The following is a 14,591-nucleotide window of genomic DNA, read 5'->3' as shown; positions in this document are numbered from 1 at the left end:
TCAGACAGTAGATTTTATTCTCAGTGTCCACAGTGAAGGGCACTCCGTCCAGGCTCTCGTTGCAGATGACGCAGCGGAAGCAACCGGGGCGGTACAACTTCCCCAGGGCCTGCAGGCCTGCATGTCCATGATCAGATGTCCACCTGCGTTGCACTTGTCTGCAGACTGCTGGAACCCAGAGTACAGAAAGTCCTCTTCACAGAAAACCCTTCCTGCGTCATAGTAGAACGCCTTCCCTCTCAGCCTTCGACTACAGGCGCTGCAGGTGAAGCAGCTGTCATGGTAGAGGCTGCCCATAGCTTGGCAGGCCTGGCTGGCTCCATACACCGTCTTGTTGCACTTAACACACACTCCTGTTTCAGCGGAGAGTGGAGTCCCCTGTGCCGTCCTGGCTTGCCGTGTCTTTGTTCCCTCTGATCCGCTGACGGCGGCTTCTGGGCTGCCTGCTAGAGAGATGTCTTCCTTCTCCTCCGGCTCGCTGATGGCGGCTTCCGAGTCGATGCTGAATAGATTTCCTTTCGATCTTCCTTCTCCGGTCCGATGATGATGCCTCCTGGGACGACTGCTGGATGGATGTCCTCCCGATCCTTCTCCTCCAGTCCGCTGATGACAGCATCCGAGTCGACCTCCATGACGAGAGCCAGATCTGTCCTGATGTCGTCTAGGGTCCTCGCAGGTGTTTTCCCCGCCGCACACTGGCTCCAGTGTGGTACCAGTTGTCCCCCTTTCCTTGTAGGCGGACGGCATGGGATGTCCCCTGGGTCACTCGGTCGGGGCCGGAGAGCCTGGGGTTGACAGTCAGCCTCCTGCGTCTCGGGTCCCCCTTTCGGCGTCAGCAACCTGTGTGGAGAAATCTGATACAAATCCCTCAAGCCTACGCTCCGGGCTCTGGGGCCCTCGGCTGTTTGACCCACCAGTGCGTGGGCAACTTGGAGCCTGTTGGTGGGGTGTCTTAAAACAACAGACGTGTGTGCACAGGTTTTCTAAATTAATTGTCCTGCTTCAGAATCTTAATACTTGGACTGTGCCCACTAAATAAGAACCACAACATCTTTAGGTAAACTAAATAACATATTTCAATAGCTCTGAATTTCTGACAAGCATCTGTGTTTATTTTTAAATGAAATCCCTGAGATCCCATTAAAAATCTAAATATGATTTGAACTGCTAATGTTTCTGGTAAAGAAACACACTAATGTTATGGATTCAAAAACAACCAAAATCACGATACTAACAAAGTGAATGGCTTCCTGGTGATACTGCTTCTACCCGTCAGTGCTTAGATATTATCCCACTGAAAAAATGAATACAGAATTCCAACAAACTGTCATCAAATGTCTTTCTATTATAAATGTAGATGGAATGTATATCCCCATAATGACCTAAACAATAAAGTCTATGGCTTTTACTTCTTTACCAGGCTAGTTACATGATGTTGTCTGTTGAAACATTACTCACAGGTCAGCTCCCAGCATTCCATTCTGGACTTACATCTCTCACAGTAGCCCCTTGGCCACTGATTCTCTATCTGTGTTACCTGCTATAACTCAATCAATATTAGAGACATGTCAACATTCATCAAACAGTGTGTTATCCCCAAATATGGAGCAGGTCAATTCTAAAACTGTCAATCAATGGTCAGATTGAACAATCGAGTTGTGCCAGCCGGTTCCTTTCAGTCCCTAAATAAAAAAAAATGTACATTGTGAAGTTTACACTCCCCCTTTTTTTACACATTATCTCATGTGTAAACAAAATCCTGCATGGGAAGAAAACCTTCAGGTCATAATGGATTATAAGACAATACCAAACATTTTTCCAAATGTGCATCCATTATTTCCACAGTAAACACTTGAGAGTGTTTCTCTCCATCATTCAGTCCTAAAAGAAACAGAATCTTCATGTTTTAGTTTGAGTTTCACATTCTGCAAACAGCCACCTCCTGTGGGAGTGAAATATCAAGTAAGTTAGATACGGTTTCCCCTTTTGTGCAATGTTAGGAAACCTCTCATTTCACACATTATTATCACACAAAAATAATGTGTTAGTCCAAAACATGCTTGATTAGTCATCGTTTTAAATCATGCAGTTGCACTGATCAGGTGCAGACATACACACACTCACACTCACACTGTCAGGTTGTAAAGTCAGGTTTTGGTCAGGTACACCTCAGAGTCAGTCATTGAGAGTGCCTTCCCAAGTTACCCTGTCGGTCAGGGTCAAAGGTCAGTTGGTCTTTTTGGCCATGTGTCGTGTCGTGCCCTGCAGAGATGTTCCAGCTCAGGCCAGCATCCTCCGTCTATAAAAATCTGTATATATGGAGCGCCATCATTTATTAATTCACAATTACAACTATAATGTTCAAGATATCTCTGTTTTCCCAAATTCCCTGAAAAGTGTTAGCCAAAAAATGTCACTTCCTTATTGTACTACTACTGCAGTTCATTTACACCTAATCAATATCAACACGTCTAATACATGTAATTCAGAAACTTGTGTACATCACTATTATCTTGTGTCAAAACATTATCAGGATCTGTAAAGCTCTGCTATGTATTCCATAACTCATTCTATTAATTTATCTTCAATTCTGGTGCACTTAAAGAACAATGTTACCCTCTTTAACAGTGCGTGGAACCCTGGGTGTCCTGAACATGTAACAATCACTTCTTCCCTTATCAAGGACCTAAAAACAGAAGTAATTTCATCAATGGTTTGTAGCTGAACTTAGGAATCATCCCTCATGGTAGGTATGTTTTTACTTTTTAACATCTCTAAATGTCAGTTAATTACTAACTAAATGAATGTCCATTAGGAGGTGGTGCCGCTAGTCCTCTAAACTCATAATCTGGTGCCGTGCGCTTCCTGTGAAGCTGCAAGTAAGATTTTAAAAACCACTGCAGGGTGGGTCGAGTGACCCCTCCTCCCTATTGGTCGTCAATAATATGCACCCTTCTAATGGGTGATTGAAGGCCCCACATTATTTCCCATTTCAGCATCAGCCCTCTTTACTCTAAAATTACTTTTTAAATAGGAATATGTAGAAATGGAACAAATATTCAATCTTCAGAAAAGTTCTTAACCAATGTCTATCTGGTGACTAGCCAACATATTTTAAAATGTCAGATGTATAAAAATAAGCCTAAATACTCCCTTACCATCAAAGTCCAAATCTAGACACAAGGTGAACAGTTTTGGTAACGGACAATTTAATCTAAAAACAAAGCAAAATTGGACTTGTGTCCTTGTTTTTTGTTCTTCAAAATACATTAGCAAATACCCTGCGAAGTATTCGCAACATAACTAACCCTCCCTAGGATATGAACTCCATTAATCCCTTTACTCATAGTTAGTTTATATGTCTAAATTATTATGTGTGACCTAATAATCAGATGTCTTGTTTGTCAACCAAGAATATTAAACTTTAATCTTTTCAGTATTCCAGACCATCGTTTAAACAATCAGCCTCCCTTCTCAAACACTAATGTTATTGTTGTACACCCCCCTCTGGAAAACTCTTGCACAGTTATGCTGTCAAATCATCGCATATTTTCCTCAGAGTCTGAACCGTCTGAGACCAGCCTGTCTCAAGATCTTGTCACATTGTGAACAGTCAGTAATGCGTTGTCCTCTGCAGCTGTAGCCAATAGGATCAATGAAACTCTTGCACTGGGATGTCCTGAGGGGGAAGGCACCTCTGGATCAATGTGCTACAGTCAGCAGACACACTTGTCCTCTGCACAGCAGGAATCCCCCAAAACTGCTGTTCCTCTTCCCACCACTGTTGCCTTGGCAACGAGGTACACGCAAAATGTCAAACCCTCCTCAGATGCGTTCTTTGCACAGTTCTTCTGTTTCTGTAGTGAGCAACTCTTCACCAACACACTGATTCAGAGTACAACCCAAAGGTGGCGCACAACTTTCCAGTGTGATCACAATAAATCAGCAACTGGAGATAAACTCAATTTAAATCTCTCCCCCAAAGGGTTACAAAATAAAACGGCTGAGTGTCTATATGGTCAGGAATGCTGAAACATGTGAATGTTAAAACAAATCAATGGCAGTAGTCTACCCAGATTCTTTACTCCATTAACAGTAGTAAAACCACATTGTAAAATCTCTTTTGTCTAGTTGAAGTCCTGCTTACTTCATTTTTAAAATCTTCTTTAATTTGAAACCAAAAAAGGTCTTTAATGGTATCAATTGTGGACTTCCTTAATATGAATTGTAAATGCAACATATGTTCTCTGTAGAACACAGATATGACAGTAGCTGCTGAAACTGGTTAATAGCAGTTTTCTGTCAACCTAGTTAAGCATGTTGTTGTTATATCTAGTAAATATATTTTTATTTCATGTTTACTCACAAAACAATATGACATTATTTAGAAACAAGTTTTACTCTCTCTGAACTCTTCAAAACATCTACTTCTCTTAACAACCTCCCGTTTACTTTCTACTCTTTCTTCATAAACTTACAAACACAATTAATGTCTACTAATGATATTATAAAAACACTAGGTGGAATAATCCACTATTATGTTCAATTTGAATCAAACTTTAACCTGCTTCATATACTCAGCAAACAGTATTATTACTTTCCCTCAACGTTACTGTATGCAATCAATGCCTTTGAAATATAAGTAAACTTCTCAGTAAATGACAAATACCACGAAATTCACAATGCAATGTTTCTTATTTATTTAAATATCTACGACACATTGATCTATTAATCTTCAATGTTATTCCCTCCTTTTTCAGAGGAAAGCTGTGCAGTGGGGGCTTTTTCAAACCCACGCCTCCAGCCAGCTTGACTTCGCAATCCTTTATCTGACTTTTCTCCCTTATCTTTGTTTAGTTTCCTCCGGTTTACTAATCCGTGCTTTTTTTTTGGTTTAGGTCCCCCAGTTTTTTTACAAGTTGTCGTTCATAAACATTTAGAGCTGAGCTTAAATTTCCTAGAGCTTCATCTCCTCCCACTCTGTCTTCTTCTATCATTTTTTTTTTTTTTTTTTTTTTGGAGGAACCCAAGGTCGGCACAAGCCTTTTTCTTGTCTCCCTGTTTGAGTCCACTGAGAATCAATCTCTCAGTCTGTCTCCATTGCTCTCGGAAACTTCCGGGAATAGGGACGTGTAAATCTTTATTTTCAAACTGTCCCTCCATGGTGATTATATCTTATTTATCTGACTAGGTTGCTATGTGTTCAGTGTTATTTATTAATATATTGGACAATACTCGTCGTTACTCCTAACGCAGTTAATGTATTTATTTAACTGTCCTGCCCTTAATTCAAATGTGTAACTATTTTGAGTGTAAAAAACTGCAGTATTACACCCCCACTTTGAATGATGTATATTTATATATATATATATATTATATTATATTAATCAAGAAGTACTACCAGAAGCACTTATAATGCTATTAACGGACTGGCTTACCAAAAGGCAGTTGAGTAGTACTTGAAATGTTTTGGCTCTATTAACCCAGATATATATTTCAATTATCCTGTGTTCTTATTTTTTATTTTCCTAGTCTAACGCACTTATTGTGAGTCGCTTCGGATTAAAGGCGCCTGGTCAACTGGAATGTACTAATGCAAGAAGTACTACAAAATACCTCCACCAGATGGCGGCACCTCACCAGTTCCACCTCACTTGAGGGGAAAGATGCTTCTGAGAGCAACCAGCTTAAACTATGCGTATTTATCTGGTCTTTTCTCCCTTATTTATTAGTAGTTATTCACATAAAATTATTCCCCGTACAGTCTATCGAGCTTTTTTGGTGCGATGTTTATTTCAACAGATAATGCGACCTTAGAATGCGCTTCGACACGGCTTTTCAGCTATGTGACATCCTCATGGAGCCGAAACCCAGGTCAACAGAATCCTTTATCGTCACGTTTAGCTTCTTAGATTAATAACCCCACAGAACAAGAGAACGAGATTCCGTTCGTTTCAAAATGGCTTTTTGAAATGTGCGTATCTCCTCTTGGTATTTAATTACATATAATACACTCCAGCGTCCTATGAGGCTGAAGAAGTATTATTCAGTTTCGCCCTGCATGGATATCTTTTCAGGAAATCCACTGGACTCGCACCGACTGAAATTGCCGACTTGATTTCCCTAAAATCAACGGGGCCCTTCACCTTAACCTTACATTTCTCGTCGCTTCACGTGTAGCATTCTTAAGGTTCTCCGCCTTTGCTTTATCATCATAGTAGTCCAAAGTTACCTACTTTATTCTATATGTACTGCATAATTATACCACAATTATAGTCCGTCGTTACCTATCTATGTTAATGTATGCAGTACACTATCTTATGAGATTAGTAGTCCGTCGTTACCTACCTATACTAATATATGCATTGCATTATTTAATCATCTAGTCTATGACACTGAGAAATATTCCTGACAACTCTAAAAAATTTGAATATATCCAAATCACAGATTTCGAGTGTAACGGGTATCCGTGCTTACCTGTGTTTTTGTATAGAGCTCTGTTTTTAGTTGTCAGAAGTATTTCGAGGTGCCCCCCTGGACTGCTTCGTCCGCTGGCTCCTGATGTGACTCCCTGTGAACTCCCACTCGCTCACGTCGGGGTCACCACTTGTTGCGAGGTGGGGGTTTTTACAACCCAACTCCTCACCGCGTGTTGTTTTGACGAGTCCTGCTTGAAATCATAACAGGGAAGGAATTAGAAGACAACAGGATACCAGTTAAACAATAATCCGTTTTAATTAAACAAAGTAGTATAATGCAATACGATATAATATAATACATTACTTATACAATTCAAATAATCATATAAGCAATGTGTGGAGTACTCCCGCCCTTATTCACGCCCTGCGGACATCCTATTCGTCTTGACAACGCATGAAGAGAGGACTAACCACCAGAAAAACATTTCCCTAGTGTAAAGAAGGGGTGGCGTTTCATTGGGGAGATACCAAAACGCTATCTCACAGGGAAATCAGCGTCTGGCAGCTTTGAAAGCCACAGGTGTTGGGAAGGCACCCCATTAAAACTCAAGGAAAATGTCCCTCCCCATTTGTAAAACTTATCGATGGTTTAACCCAGAAAACATTATCAGGGATAATCTTTACACTCCAAACAGAAATCACCCTTAATTCTGCATCTTCCTTCTTCACAAATAGCTTAAAACACTCTTTTGATAAACAGGTAAAAAGTCAAAGAAAAAACTATTGTGCTCATCTATTTCTAACAAAAAAGGGAACATTGTTTCAGAAATCTATAAAAAAACCTCTCTATATTGGAGAGGAAAAATGTACCTTTTGTTCCTTCAACTATTAACACACAGGAATGTATAAACTCACACATACTTATTCAAGATACATAGATTTCCTAAAAACCTGGCCTGCCAGAGATCTCAAACAGAATTTCCTCTCCCCACACCACACACCCTGTGCTGCATACCTCGACCTCCCCCACTGCAATAAAACTCATTTTTTACAGCCCTTTGTCTCTCGCCATTTTAGTCCTCACATTTATGAAAGGATCAAAACAGAGAAATCAGTATAAAACACAAACACAGGTATTGCTTGAACAGTATTCACTTAACTGCTACTATTTGATAATTACCAGGGAACTCAACAGACCTCTTTTAATGTCTGGAAAGTGCAACAAGACTTTCTGCCCTTTTACATGTATCACAGTTCTTTGGTACAATATCTCACATCAATTTCCACAATATCTGCTCTGTCCGTCCTAAAGATAGTTCAATACGGCTACAACAACAACAACAGTCTTTCCGTTTATTCCCTCGGTTCTTTAAGTGTATATTATTTTCCCACTTAATGCTTAAAAACGTTGAACAGCAGCTGCACATGATGCTCTTTTGACCCCTCTTTTAATTTTTTATTTCAGGCTCAAGCTCGGTTCGTCATCGTTTTGGCCAGTCTAAGGCGGTGAAGGTGTACCGTCTGATCACTAGAAACTATGAGAGGGAAATGCTGGATAAAGCTAGTCTGAAGCTCGGGCTGGACCGTGCCGTCCTGCAGAGCATGAGTGGGAACAACAACGGGGTGAGAAAAATAAAATCTGTCATATTTCTAGATGCCAAGTCATGTTTGGGTCAGTCGCTGTTGCAGTACACTTAGTTTATTTTCAAAAAGAGTTTTCTAAATCCACTTGTGTAAATGTCTCTCTGCGTCGCCTTTAGCCGGTCCAGCAGTTCTCCAAGAAGGAGATCGAGGACCTGCTGAGGAAAGGAGCCTACGCCGCCATCATGGACGAGAACGACGAAGGCAATCGCTTCTGCTAGGAGGACATGGACCAGATCCTGCAGTGAAGAGCCACCATCATCACCATCACCAGGTATGTTCTTAGCAGCACGAGCCACTTGCGCTTTGTGAGACACCAAGTTCTTGGTTATTTGAAATGTAATATTGATGATGTAATAATTAAAACTAGGGATGGGTACCGAGCCCTGGTATTAAATGGGCCCCGGGGCTGAATTATGAAAGACCGTGGTACCGTTAACGTCCAACGTTATCGATCTTTGTATCGGTGCTGGAGACATTTAAAAAATAGATGTCATATGTATTATATCTACATAAACATTATATCGCAGTCTTACTGTTGCCAACTCCGTTTCTAATATGCAATAAGACTACAAAGTGCGTCTATGATTTGTTTTCGATCTTTCCAATCCAGACGAGAGATCTCTCTCCCCTGTCGGTGTGCGAGGGGGTGGGGCAGTTTACACACACAGAACCTGCTACATGCATGCAACACACACATGCGCGCGTGCGCACACAAACACATGGCGGAGAGAACTAAGCAGACTTAATGATTCTAGGGCTATACAATAGTTCATACTGGGTAGTTTATTTAGTTTCAAAAAAATTATCCACCGATTTACAGACGTCTCTTTCCCCATGTTAGTCAGTGGGAAAAAGTATTTCTGGGCCGGTCGATGTCACAGACTGATAAGGAAATTGTAGTACCGCCGTTTGGACACAACGAATATTTTCCTCAGAGTCCGGCACACTTCCTGGGGGCTTTGTCTTGAGGTGGAAAATGCTTGTTGCCAATAGTGCAAAAAGAGTTTAGCATGTAAGGGCGGTAACACGAGCTATTTGTCTAAACATTTAGCAAAAGTGCTCCACATTCAGACGGAGGAATGCACCGGACTGTCTTTCTAGTAGCTCTGTAGCTCCATGCACGAGTAACGTTTCCACGTCAGGTGTATATTATGTATGCTAGCAGCAACACACAAAGTTAACTCAATGATACAAACATGGGTTAATGATTAGAGGTAACTGAGTTATTTATTTTGTTAAAGTTTCAGCTATTCTGTTTACAGTTCTGTCATCAGAGTATTGAATACGATTTGTTAAAACATTGTTGTTTCTTATTTTCAGTTTGCCTCAAGCTGTGGCTGTACGAGAAAGACGTGGAGGACCAAGAGATGCTGGCCAGATTGGCAAAGACCGGAAGATACATAATAGAGAAGATAATGGGAATTAACAAGAAAAAGAAAAACATTTTTTATAATTTCTTTGTTGCCGTTTACATTTTGAATTCGGTCTATCTACGCTGTAAAATGTATTATCTCTTGGATTTACACACGGCATCTATTGCACGTCTGTCCGAACTGGGAGAGGGATCCCTCCTCTGTTGCTCTCCCTGAGGTTTCTCCCATGTTCCCCTTTAAACTGTGGGTTTTCTCCGGAAGTGTTTCCTTGTACGATGTGAGGGTCTAAGGACAGAGGGTGTCGTTTTTCTCATACTGATATTCTGAACAATCTGTGCTGTTGTATTTGCTGTAAAGTGTCTCTACTGTAGGCTATTTTGATTATATGTACAGCACTTTGGCTCCACCAAAAATCGTTTATAAATGTGCTATATAAATAAAACTTGATTTGTTTAAGGTTACATCACCCATTATGACAATTTGCTTTCCTTTTTCTCTTCTCTTAACTGAATAGTCCTGTCTTTAAGTATAATACAATGTAAAGTCCTTTTCCTGCACCATTTTTACTGTATGTGTTTGGAGAAATGACACAATCAATGGCCCAGAATTGTACTTTATAAACTATGAATCTTGTGGTGCTTGAAGAAATACAGACTGGCTAAACCGGCCAGGTTATATATTTTGTAGCCATTTTTTTGCAATATTTATAAAAATGTCACTAGTTATTTAAACAAACCACTATCTGAGGATAATACAAGCAACCATAAAACACCCTTTACTAAAGCCATTGAAGCCCATGAAGAATTTATCCTTTCACAAAACTTTTCAACTGCTGTAAGTTAGGGCACTCTGTGCAGAATTAGCGAGGAATGAACTGGAGCAGAGAAATATTCATATATTAAAAGACAGCAGCTTCATAAGAGGCCAACAAGAGTGACAGTGTGTCAGTGTGCTGAAGGATAGACCAGCTATCCAGGCCAGACTCTAAAGACTTTCCAAGGGGTACACATGCTGCTGCCGGAGTACTGACTGGAAGTATTGCTGGTATCAAGTCTACCATCCTCTTAAAATACTCTGTCCAACAATATCAGTCTCATGACAGAGGATTGTTGGAAAAGTACACAGTAAGTACTTCATAGTTCTTGTGGGGGTAGTTTCAGTCGTACTGAGTCCAACAGGATCAATTATCTCACGAAGAACTAATGGCAACACAAAATAATTCCCTCATCAAACAGAAGTGGCCAGATTTTGTTCTCAGCAGGGGATTTTGACAGAGTATTCCTCAAACAATACACAGTTAAAGTACTTCAATGTATTGAAAGTAGCAGGCTAAATAATACAAAGTCAAACGGTATCAATTTAATTAAGTGGTAAAATGGTAAAATCATATTTTTATCATTCATCAAAGATAGCAGAAAACATGCATTATGTAGCCTACTAAGGAGGGGACTCTGACAGAGGATTACTCACAAAGTAGCTACACAGCAAAAGTAGGCTACTTCATTTTATTTCTGGTAGAAGTCAAAATAGTACGGAGTCCAACAGTGTCAGTTTCCTTAAGAACTTGTGGTAAAACATATTTGTATCACTGGTCAAATATAGCAGGAATGAAGAGCAGCTGATTTGAAAGAAAAAAAACGCGAGAGATGGCGGAGTGACCGCAGTGCAGAATCGCTGTAGCCTATAGTTTAAATCTCCTAACAATGTTGTCCATTTTAGACATAGGCTTATTATATTTACAGCCCTTAGTAACATCCATTTTCTGGGCTCAATATGTGTCTTGGCCGTTTTCGTTGTGATCGATAAATTCACCTTGTTTCCCTTTGTTTATAATATTATCACCGCTTTTGTTTTGAAATCACTTCCGTGAGTTTCGCCCCGCCCCCCGTTGCACTGACCATTAGACCATTTAGTAAGGTAAAAAGCAAAAAGGCCTCTCAAACGCTCTTCCGTTTACGTGTTTAATAAAGAAAAACAATTGGACGGTAGATACACAGATTTAAAATAGATGCATTTGATTTAAAAATAACAAATATAATTCAAAATGTAAACAGCAACAAAGAAATTATAAAAAATGTTTTTCTTTTTCTTGTTAATTCCCATTATCTTCTCTATTATGTATCTTCCGGTCTTTGCCAATCTGGCCAGCATCTCTTGGTCCTCCACGTCTTTCTCGTACAGCCACAGCTTGAAGCAAACTGAAAATAAGAAACAACAATGTTTTAACAAATCGTATTAAATAATGTGATGACAGAACTGCAAACAGAATAGCTGAAACTTTAACAAAATAAATAACTCAGTTACCTCTAATCATTAACCCATGTTTGTATCATTGAGTTAACTTTGTGTGTTGCTGCTAGCATACATAATATACACCTGACGTGGAAACGTTACTCGTGCATGGAGCTACAGAGCTACTAGAAAGACAGTCCGGTGCATTCCTCCGTCTGAATGTGGAGCACTTTTGCTAAATGTTTAGATAAATAGCTCGTGTTACCGCCCTTACATGCTAAACTCTTTTTGCACTATTGGCAACAAGCATTTTCCACCTCAAGACAAAGCCCCCAGGAAGTGTGCTGGACTCTGAGGAAAATATTCGTTGTGTCCAAACGGCGGTACTACAATTTCAATCTGTGACGTCGACCGGCCCAGAAATACTTTTTCCCACTGACTAACATGGGGAAAGAGACGTCTGTAAATCGGTGGATAATTTTTTTGAAACTAAATAAACTACCCAGTGTGAACTATTGTATAGCCCTAGAATCATTAAGTCCTTAAAGCTGTAAAATGCACTAAAATCCGAATCTAGATTTATTCTCTCTCTCCATTCATTCTAGTGAGCCGAGAGTGTGTGCTCGGGGGGGCAGGACTTAAGGGGTGCTTAGTTCTCTCCGCCATGTGTTTGTGTGCGTGTTGCATGCATGTAGCAGGTTCTGTGTGTAAACTGCCCCACCCCCTCGCACACCGACAGGGGAGAGAGATCTCTCGTCTGGATTGGAAAGATCGAAAACAAATCATAGACGCACTTTGTAGTCTTATTGCATATTAGAAACGGAGTTGGCAACAGTAAGACTGCGATATAATGTTTATGTAGATATAATACATATGACATCTATTTTTTAAATGTCTCCAGCACCGATAAAAAGATCGATAACGTTGGACGTTAACGGTACCACGGTCTTTCATAATTCAGCCCCGGGGCCCATTTAATACCAGGGCTCGGTACCCATCCCTAGTTTTAATTATTACATCATCAATATTACATTTCAAATAACCAAGAACTTGGTGTCTCACAAAGCGCAAGTGGCTCGTGCTGCTAAGAACATACCTGGTGATGATGATGATGATGATGATGATGATGATGATGATGATGATGATGATGATGATGATGATGATGATGATGATGATGATGATGGAGGCTCTTCGCTGCAGGATCTGGTCGATGTCCTCCTAGCAGAAGCGATTGCCTTCGTCGTTCTCGTCCATGATGGCGGCGTAGGCTCCTTTCCTCAGCAGGTCCTCGATCTCCTTCTTGGAGAACTGCTGGACCGGCTAAAGGCGACGCAGAGAGACATTTACACAAGTGGATTTAGAAAACTCTTTTTGAAAATAAACTAAGTGTACTGCAACAGCGACTGACCCAAACATGACTTGGCATCTAGAAATATGACAGATTTTATTTTTCTCACCCCGTTGTTGTTCCCACTCATGCTCTGGAGGACGGCACGGTCCAGCCCGAGCTTCAGACTAGCTTTATCCAGCATTTCCCTCTCATAGTTTCTAGTGATCAGACGGTACACCTTCACCGCCTTAGACTGGCCAAAACGATGACGAACCGAGCTTGAGCCTGAAATAAAAAATTAAAAGAGGGGTCAAAAGAGCATCATGTGCAGCTGCTGTTCAACGTTTTTAAGCATTAAGTGGGAAAATAATATACACTTAAAGAACCGAGGGAATAAACGGAAAGACTGTTGTTGTTGTTGTAGCCGTATTGAACTATCTTTAGGACGGACAGAGCAGATATATATATATATATATATATATATATCGTACCTGCAGGTCATATTCAGGGTTCCAGTCAGAGTGGAATATCACACAGGCGTCTGCAGCAGTGAGGTTCACAAGCTCTTGATCAGGTGTTTGATGTGGGCTGGCATGATCCTTTCTGCAGCGATGAATAAAGAAAACAAAGAAGACATTATTAATAATAGTAACAACAATAATATTAGTATAACTATTTATATAGCACTTACACAATAATTGCAAAGTGATTCTCACAACAAAAATAAAGAACAAAACAATAAAAAAACTAATTATTATAGGAATGTTAAAATACAAATAAATGCTAAACATTCTGAGAGGCCGACTACAAAAGGTAGACTCAATGGCTCTTGATGACATCAATGAGCAGTCCCAACACATGCTGCTGTATCAAAATAAATAGGTCCAGATGTCTTCTATTTAGTGTTGGATGATTTGTTGTATTGATTGCTGATGGATGTTAAGATATGTTTTACAATTATAACAAAAAGATTATTGTAATTGGAATCAAAAAGTTTACAAATCGTAGTTTTAATAAAATGACTAGCAATATAGGATTTATTCAACAGCGGTAAAGCATTAAGTTACTAAATTAACGTACACTGAACTGTAAAACTTACCACTATTTAGGAAAGGACCTGATCAGAAGGATTGACTAGTAAGACAGCAAAGAGGCGGAGGAGGTCTCTGTCATGTACAACCATTGATAGATGTTACACCTGAAAGAAAGATAAGGAAATAAGACAACACAGGAGGACAAACACCTTCTTAAGTAAAAGACCAAATCATGTCAAGCTTTAACCTGAGGCTGTTTTTTCAGTCTTTACAATGCACAGTTGGAAATTACATTCCAAAAGCTAAATTCAAACTCAACACCATAAATAACTGGGTACCAAAGTGCTTTACCTGATAGGACACGTTCCACACGGAGCAGCAACCATCCAGCTGGCCGTATGCTGCATATCATCTCCTCCCTCTCCACTGTTTCCAGTAGATCTCTACTGCCTGTCCAATACAACTGAAATGCCCCAAAACAATCATATTTAAAAAGTTAAAAACAATAACTTGCTTTTGGCATTCAAATGTATTATAATCTCACCTTTTTCCTGGATGT

General features: G+C 40.0%; 1 long non-coding RNA gene across 1 annotated transcript; it reads right to left on the bottom strand.

The window, feature by feature from the left end:
- Positions 1-12,785: 12,785 nt before the first annotated feature.
- On the bottom strand, positions 12,786-14,183 carry LOC117459698 (uncharacterized). Its single transcript, XR_004553552.2, has 4 exons — positions 14,098-14,183; positions 13,490-13,601; positions 13,126-13,283; positions 12,786-12,988 (listed from the first exon to the last, which is right to left on the bottom strand). It is a non-coding gene; the product is annotated as an uncharacterized lncRNA (long non-coding RNA).
- Positions 14,184-14,591: the final 408 nt, after the last annotated feature.

Source organism: Pseudochaenichthys georgianus, chromosome 15 (assembly GCF_902827115.2).
Source record: "Pseudochaenichthys georgianus chromosome 15, fPseGeo1.2, whole genome shotgun sequence".
Taxonomy (NCBI): domain Eukaryota; kingdom Metazoa; phylum Chordata; class Actinopteri; order Perciformes; family Channichthyidae; genus Pseudochaenichthys; species Pseudochaenichthys georgianus.
The sequence above is the reverse complement of the archived record's forward strand: the minus strand, read 5'-3'. Positions and strand labels throughout refer to the sequence as shown.